Genomic DNA, 9,535 nt, shown 5'->3' with positions numbered 1-9,535 from the left:
TCAAAATTGTTTCTATGGTGGAGGAGCGCGATCAACAATATCGTGGCATCATCCCTACAAAGAAACAAACATTTTTTTAGATAAAATTCCTATTCAAAACTTGCAATTTTCAAAACTTTACTTTCGCACAAACTAATTGCTTAATTTTTGCTAATTTTATTTATAACATAGTCTCATATGCTTAAATAAAAAATAAAATTTGATTGTTTATTTATTGCTATTATCTAGCCTTGCATGTTTAAATTAATAAAATAATAAAATTAATTGTTTTATATTTGTTATCACTTAGCAAGATTAAATAAATTAAATAAATAAATGACCTTGATTGCTACTTGTAACCCCACATAGATTGCATGAGATACGGCCGGGACCCACACTTGTGGACCTCGAGGGATGCCTAACACCTTCCCCTCGAGGTAATTAGAACCCTTACCCTAATTTCAGGCTCGTTGACCTTAGTTAGACTTAATTAGGTTAGATAGGTGCCCTAACGCGCCTTAATTCGTTAGGTGGCGACTCCAAACTCAAAATCCCAAAGGAGTTGTTAGGTCGTGCACAAAACCTGTTTTCTGCGAAAATGGGGGCGCGACAACAGTGATGACTGCCGCCGGCGGTTCTGTGCTTCCATCGACGTATTTGAGAAGGTAATTAGCCTCAAGGGCTGTAAGAACGGTGATTTTCCATGTAGGGTAATTTATGTCTGATATTTTTTTGGGGAATCAGGGCATGAAGATGCCTGAGAAGGAGTTTAACGCCAGAAGGAAGTGAATCGAGAGGATCCACCTCGATTGTCATGGCTGCCGCCGCCCAAGAGAAGAGAAGGAACGATCGGTGCCCTAAAGAGAGAAAAAAAAACCTAGAGAAAAGAAGATCTAGGTTTTCTGGCTCTTGATACCATGAAAGAATATTGATTGTATTAAAGTGTTAACCTAATAAGGGAATACATGAGAGATATATATAGGGGATATAGGAAGGAGTACTAATCCTAATAGGACTGGGATTAGTACACAGTAAAATACTAATATTATTTAATATTATTTATTTAATACTATCTGTTATTAGTAACTATGAAAATGCTCCTGATCTAATTATTGAATTACAACAACTTCTAATAATATTGATATTCAACATGGGAACTTGTTGTTTTCTTTATTGCCAAAACTTTCTTTAATCTTACAGTAAACATACCATAGTTGGGAAATTCATACAGGGAAAACCAACTTGGAAGAGCTAAGAAAGATATTTATTAGACAATTTCAGCTATAGAGATTTATTAAAATAGCTGAATTGATCATATATAAGTGTACATTGATTTCTCTAATGAATAGCACATGGTAATATCATTAAAACTTCAATAAGACCTTTTTCTCTCGGACATAAAGGTACAGCTAGCCTCATTGTCAATTATATCCAAATAAGTAAAGAACACTCCAGGTGCTCGAAGTAAATCTCATTCACATCGTCTTTTCCAATGTTTTTACCAACTGCATAGGCTTCAAAATCTGTTGAAATCAATCTCTATCTTTTACTAGACTCTCCACGTATCTCCGCCATCTTTTTCGAGACTATTTTCTAGAAATGTGTGTTGCACGTGTGTCCTCATGTACCTTCTATGTTTTTAAATAATTTACTTATTTTGATTAACCTTGTGAATAAATGAGTCCTATACACATGAGTTGCGAGCAAAGTCATTTGGTGTCCTTAAAACCATTTGTGTGCTTCTCCCCTATCGTAAAGAATTGAGTTTGTTCAATTCTAAAATTTTAAAGACATCCCCCTCGCAAACCATAACTACTGATACCAATAACAACATCAACGGAAACTCAATTCCTAGGTGGGAATTTTATGTGAGTTACTTTCCACGCCAAAAAAAAAAGTCAATCTAATATGTATACACGGTAGAAGATGACAACAACTAAGGAATCCATGAAGGGGAAGTAGAGGTTTCGAGGTACAGAATGAATGTTGAAGGGTTGGAGAGGGAAGAATAACAAGTTTAGACAAAGACGAAATGGTCTAATGGACCCTTGTACTTGTATGAGTTTGTATTATAGAATCTGTTACTTCAACTTTTGTCAACTAAACCCTTAAAGTCAACGAAACTCAATATATTAAACCTTTCTGACTATTGACCAAACTTATGTGGCAACTTAATGTTGATATGGAATAATTGCGTGATTTCACGCAAAAAATGAGAGTGACCATAAGAATCCCCCATTTGCATGCTCTTTCTCCCCTTCCATATGACTCTTCAATTTCTTCCTCCTTTTTAACATATTTATCCCTCTATAAATTTTAAACATGATAGTAAATTCTGAAGTGGACTGCAACAGATTTGAAAAACAAGATAGTAAATCTCAAATGAAAAATAAAAATCTAAGGATGAAGAATGGGGGAGCAAAATTACAATGATAATTGATAAACCTCAAATCTACTATGAATGCACAAAGAAGGAGATGGAGAAGCTCAAATTCCATTCGTTTTCCACGTCTGAATTTTATTTTCATTTTTTTGCTTTAGTTTCTATTTTGATGTAGTTTGTTTAGTTTTTTTCTTTGTTTCTATGGATTTGAATGGATCCTTATGTTTTGTGAACATCTTTTTACCAAAAAAAAGATATTGAAAAGAGGGATATTAATTCTTTCACTCCATGAAGATTGTGTTAAAAAGTATCATCCGTTATTTCTACATAGAGGGTTTGCAAGACAATGATTTTTAACTGATGGAGATATTGATTATTTCCACTACCCAATCCCCCATTTCTTTCTTTCTCCCCTTCCCCACACACTTCAGTTACTTATTTTTTCTTACTTTTTGATAAATTTGATAACTTTTTGATTGGTAAGAAATAATTATTAAATGTCTTTTTTTGAAATCATGTATGTACAAATATAGGATATATTGAGGTATTTTAATGATGATTTGTTTGCATTAATGGTGAAAAGAAGTTTATGGTGTTTCATCTAAAAGCTTGGATCACTTATTACTCTAAGTGTATCGTGTGTTACGACTAGGGGTAGTCTCGAATCATGACTTGTTCTAATAAACTTAGTAACTATGAAAATGCTCTAGCTCTAAAAGCAAGGATAATTAATAAGTCCCTCCTCAATCTATGTCCAAAATTTTTGAGACACATTTATACTGTACTAAGGTCTTATTACCCCCTGAACTTATTTTATAAGTAATTTTCTATCCCTTTTCGGCCTACGTGACACTGGCTTGAAAAAAATCAACCAGCGTTGGTCCCACAAAATAGTTATAAATAGGAGAAACTTCAACCATTCATATTTTGACATTAGATGTTAGTTTAAGGTATAAAAAAACTTTATTTCATGGTCCATACTTCATTTGAACTTATAAATATCTATAATTACCCATTTGAACTAACACATGTAATTTGTTAAATCATCAAAATATCCACAAAATATTTGATCGAAAAACTACATGCAATCAATCTGTGCCTCTTTTAAAGGAAACAATGTATACTGCCATATCTTTTAGTATATAATGAATTAAGTAGTGAATCATAGATGTAATTCAATGAGTTTTGTTTCGCATGCCCCCAATTTTGTATCATTTGATGTTTAAAGAAAAACATTATGTCTAGTTTACCAGAGACTAGTATACTTGTAAGTAAGTGGAACTTCGAAAGTTCATAATTTTTTCTTTAGATGTTAGTTTCGGGTATAGAAAAAATATATTTCAAGGATACCTCATTTGAAATTATAAAAACCTATAATTACCCATTCTAACTAACACACATAAATTTACTATATCATCACAAACACCCCACAAAAAAGTTTTGTCAAAAAACTACATTCAAGCAATGTGTGCCCCTCGTGAAGGCAAACAATGCATACTACCATATATTTTAGTACTTAATGAATTGGGTGAGCCATGACATATGAACATTGTAGGTCAATGAGTTTTATTTCAAATGCCAAAAAATTTGTATCCTTTAACATTTAAAGTAAACTATTACAATCATTTTACCAGAGACTAGTATCGTTGTAATTAAGAGAAACTTCGAGCGTTCATTATTTTGATTTTAAATATTAGTTTCGGATATAGAAAAACTCTATTTAAAGGTTCATACCTCATTTGAACTTATAAATACCTTTAGTTACCCATTTGAACGAACAAACATAATTTATTAAATCATCACAAACACGCACAAAACATATTGGTAAAAAAAATTACATGCAATTAAAGTGTGCCTTTCTTCAAGGCAAACAATGTGTACTAACATATATTTTAGTATGTAAAAGATTAGGTGAACCATGACATATGAAAATTGGAGGTCAATGAGTTTTATTTCAAATGATATTAATTTTATATAATTTAATTCTTAAAGCATAACATTATGACCATTTAACCAGAGACTAGTGTAGTTGTAAATAAGAGAAACTTTGACCATTCATAATTTTGGCTTACATGTTAGTTTCGGATATAGAAAAACTCTATTTCATGATCCATACCTCATTTGAACTTATAAATACCTATAACCCATTCGAACTAACACACATAATTTATTAAATCATCATAAACATCCACCAAGAAGTTTGGTCAAAAAATGAATTGGAATCAATGTGTGTCTCTATTGAAGGCAAACAATGTATGCTACCATATTTTTAGTATGTAATGAATTAGGTAAACCATTACCTATGAAAAATTGTAGGTCAATGAGTTTTCTCTCAAATGTCATCAATTTTATATCATTTAATCAATTTTATATCATTTAATGTGTAAAGGAAAGTATTATGATTATTTTTCCAAAAACTTGTGAAGTTAAAAATAAGAGAAACTTTGAACCTTTATAATTTTAGCTGGTATGCTTTTTTTGTAATTCTTTTTCTATCAAATATAGGACGAGGCATTGAATATGTTTTTTCCCCTGATAATGAGACACAACATTGAATATATGAATCCATACATTATATTTGTTTGTATAGCTCGTAGTTCCAGTAAGCATTTCTCCTTTTTACTATAGTAATTTCTGGACAGATGCATTGCACTTTATCCTTTATCGTCACAATAATGTTTGTACTTTTAAAGCAATAAATCTTTAACAATATATATACATGTTTCAAAAGCATTTGTTTGCAATATTAATTACTCAGAATTGTACAAAGGTAAGTTTCATTAGAGATAGATCCGGATTTTGAAATAAGTTGATGTGATCTAAGATAACTTTCACCAATTTTTTGAGTGTCTGTATATAGCATTTTTAATAATAGAGGACGTATCATAATAGAGAAAGCATAATGTAGCATTCACAATTTCATTGATAGTTTGGCTTAAAACTACGTCTATGTGATGTACAAATAATATTCGCCACTTAGAGCCTGTTTGAATCGGTTTATTTTATTTAGGTGCTTTTAAGCACTTATGTAGTGTATGGGTAGGATTATACACTTGTATTACTCTGCTCGAGAAGTACTAGATTTGAACCATAGTTGTAGTTTAACGCTAAATTGTTGGTAATTTGTAATTTCCTCTGTCCTTCCCAAAGAATGTGGTGTGATGGGTCTATCTTGAAGTATGAAAAGTTCTGTTTTTATGTTCTTTTTCAGTTCTTGAAGCTGGCCGGGTCTATTCATTTTTATAGACAGTTGGTGTAATTTGGTATTAACAGTGTTGAGTTAGAGGAAAATAACTTCAAGCGGTACTTCCAAATCTTTTAAGCTTGAATGAATAATTAATTAATTAGGTGCAATATAAATAGGCAATGAATTTAGGCGATACTTCCCAATCCCTTTATACTTCAAATGTAAACTTCGTGGTGATTATAAAGTTGTATTTATCAATTATCCTTATAATCATTCTAGTAGATCCAATATGTCTACTGTGGTCAACATATATTGTTTGAGGACTAATTCTGACAACACTCCATGATCAGCTTCCGTGCTTTCTGGTAAATCATTATGGTAGATTTGTTAATGGGAAGCTTTATTGGACTTCATCGACTTGTATTAATAAGTACAAGGTGTGCCACATCACTTCTTTTCATTTAGCAGATGGGACATGGGGAAGCTTGGAGCTTCCTAGTTGTGGTAAAGACAATTCTGATATCAATTTGGGAGCTATGGGAAGTGATCTTTCTCTTCTTTATACTTGTCAACGAGGTGCTGCTACCTCTGATATATGGATTATGAAGCTTTCTCGAGTCAATGTATCTTGGACAATATTGTTCACCATCAAATATCCCCTAAGTATTAAGACGCATAGGTGTTTTGTACTCAGCAATCATGATATATGATGGTTCAACAAGACAACTAAAGCACACTGCTCATGTTAGCAAAGCGAAGAAATCTATGTAGAAAATTTGTTAATCCCCTAACGATAACTGACCAGGGATGTCGTGACCAGGAAACACCACAAACATCACATAGCTGATAATTTGTAAGGATTCTGCTTAGTTTAGCTTGTTATGCTCTTTTTGCACCTTCATTACTGCCACTTATTGGACAACACATTGAATATATTTTTTTCCTGATATATCGGAACTTAATTACTGTGTCATAAATGACTTCCTTTTCCTAAATAAGGGTAGGACCTGTGAGATGTTTCAATCATATTTTCTTGATTATAAGTAAACGGAAAAAAATAGAACATTTGAATTGTTGAGTATGTCAGAAGTTTCAACATAGTGCTGGTTAGATGTCAATTAAGGAGTTCAGCTAAGGAGAACAATTTGATGAAAACAACCTTTTACATCGAGAAATGATGTTTCGCTCACGTCTATCTTGTTGCTTTTGTTTAAACTAGATGGCTATTTTGTTACTCTATAAACAGAGTCATTGTGAAAATTTTGTCAGGCACAACCTCAACTATTCGTTTTGTACTATTGGATTTCAGGAAGTGGAAGCTAATGTTGAACACTAACCAATAATTGCTGCTAGAGTTCATAGATCGAATTCATGAATCCTTGTAATGATATGTTTTCTTTCATATTAAACTTGTAGTCCTATCTCGTTATCAGATTTAACATCATTTGTTATAAACTAGAATCCTGATAACAATTGCGTTAAAAACTTTGTTTGGTATAAACCTTTTTTATTCATAAAATTAGATATTTGAATGTCTCTAGAATGTGAAGAGAGCCCCATGTAATTAGTATTGAAATGAAACAGGTCCAAATGAAGCAAAATGGATATATAGAAGATTCACATAACTTGATTCTGACTAGTACACAAAGAATGTTAAAGGAAACCTTGTGGATTGTTCCCCTGCTTTTCAGGGTATAGTCTTATTCGTATTACAGACAATATAATCAGATTCATTTGTATGTTCAGCAACTGGGAACAAGCTAATGAAGATGACTGAGAATTACAATGCCTCATTCTTATTTTTTTTATTTTTGTTAACTAACGGTTTTATTTAATTACCAGTAGCAAACATTACAAATTAAGCTGCCAACACAGCAAGCTTAGTTCTTTGGAAGGATCTCTTACTACTATAGCTCTAAAATATCATTGTTCAATACATATAGCTACTTAAAATATTCCTAATTCTAGGCTGGGCTCTAACAATAATTATGTAAGCTAACTCTTTTGCCATACTTTCCACTTTTCTGCTCCTTTTCACAAAAAAACTCTATTGTTCCTTCCAATCCACAACCCATATACACACTCAGCCAGTATGATTTTAAGGATTTGAGCTTGCGGTGATTTCCCTTTCCCATGTTTAATAATCCATTGGAGAAACTGAGAACAATCTAAAGATGAGAAAGCTTGTTGTTGAACCCACGTGAGTAGTCTGTTCCACATAAAGATGGAGAATGGACATCGCACAAACTAGTGCTCAATAGATTCTTCCTTGCTTTGACAAAACACACACAACATGGATACATTCAGGCCCCATTTCGTTAATCTGTCTGTTGTTTCCAGCTTTCTATGGAACATGAGCCACATAATAAATCTCTCTTTAGGACTAGCTCCATTTTTAAACACACAACATTTCCATGCTACCTTGGGTTGGTTCCCTATCAGAGATAAATATATTTGCTTGATCAAGCTCCCCTTCCTGCTATTACACTGTTGCATCTATCAACAATATTCCTTTCACCCATAATCTTTTTAGCCATCCAGCTCGCTTGACTATGAGGGATCCATGAGCATTGATCCTTTATATAAAAATTATGTATCCACTTGATCCATAATTTATCTGCTTTATTTGCTAAATTCCAGCACATCTTTGCCACTGCTGCTTGATTCCACAATTGTATATTGGGCAGTCTCATGCCTCCAGCAGATTTTGGCCAACGAGTTCTCTCCCAGGCTACAAGTGCTTTGTTGGTAATCTGTCCCTCGCCTGACCATAAGTAGCTACAACAAATTCCATCAATCATCTTGACAACTTATGTAGGAATAATAAACAATTGTGCCCAGTAGGATTGAATCCCGAAGAACACAGTTTGTATAAGTTGTGATCTCCCTGCATATGACAATTTCCTGGCTGTCCAAGAGCTGATTTTTGCTGTTATTTTTTCAATGACGGGTTGCCATTGTAGCAGTGTCAGCTTCTTCGTAGTTAATGGTATTCCTAGATACCTGAATGGCATTTCTCCCATTGTGTATCCAAGTTGCTGGAAAATTAGCTTCTTATCTTCTGATGAGACTCCTCCAAAATATATAGAACTTTTACTCAAATTTGTTTGTAATCCTGAGGCCTGAGAGAACTGATTAAAACAATGTTTAATAGTTGTAATAGATCCTATGTCACCTCTGTAAAAGATAAGCAGATCATCAGCAAAACAAAGATGGGGGTGATTCTCAATTTAGAACATTTTGGGTGGTATTTAAAAATCTTCAGTGTGGAGTCTGTTGAGTAATCTACTGAGATATTCCGTGGCTATAGCGAATAAGAGTGGGGACATTGGATCACCTTGTCTAAGTCCCTTAGCAGCCGCAAAAGGTTGGGAAGCAGTTCCATTCACAACAATAGCATAACTCACTGTTTTGACACATACCATCACCCACTTAGTGAACAAATTAGGGAATCCTAATTCCAGCAACATCTGTTCAAGATAAGGCCATTCTACAGAATCATACGCCTTTTGCAGGTCAATTTTCAGCATGCTTCTTGCGGAGATATTCTACCTCGTATAAGCTTTTACTATTTCATGAGCAAGAATTATATTATCTGATGTTTTCCTTCCTGGTACAAACCCAACTTGGCCATCACATATGATAGTGGCCACAACATCATGTAATCTCATTGTCAACACCTTCGAAATGATTTTATATAACACAGAACAACACACGATAGGTCTATATTCCTTTACCGTAACGGGGCTATGCACTTTGGGGACAAGAGAAACCAATGTACAGTGAATTGGTTTATAGAGTGTTCCAGTGGAGAAGAACCTCTTGACAGCAACTATATTGTATTTCTTTACAATCTGCCAAGTGTTCTTAAAAAAATAAGCATTATGACCATCAATACCTGGAGCTTTGTCGTTACCAATACTCTTCAAACCTTCATAAATCTCCACTTTGACACATCAGCACATAACATGATCCTTTGTTGTTTC

The 9,535-nt window shown here is 33.4% G+C and overlaps 1 pseudogene; it reads left to right on the top strand.

Moving 5' to 3' along the window:
• The first annotated feature begins 597 nt into the window (after positions 1–597).
• Positions 598–6,396, top strand: LOC138338856 (uncharacterized; annotated as a pseudogene).
• The last annotated feature ends 3,139 nt before the right edge of the window (positions 6,397–9,535 follow it).

The sequence above is a fragment of the Solanum lycopersicum genome, chromosome 10 (assembly GCF_036512215.1).
Source record: "Solanum lycopersicum chromosome 10, SLM_r2.1".
Lineage (NCBI taxonomy): Eukaryota > Viridiplantae > Streptophyta > Magnoliopsida > Solanales > Solanaceae > Solanum > Solanum lycopersicum.
This window is presented reverse-complemented; position numbering and strand designations above follow the sequence as displayed.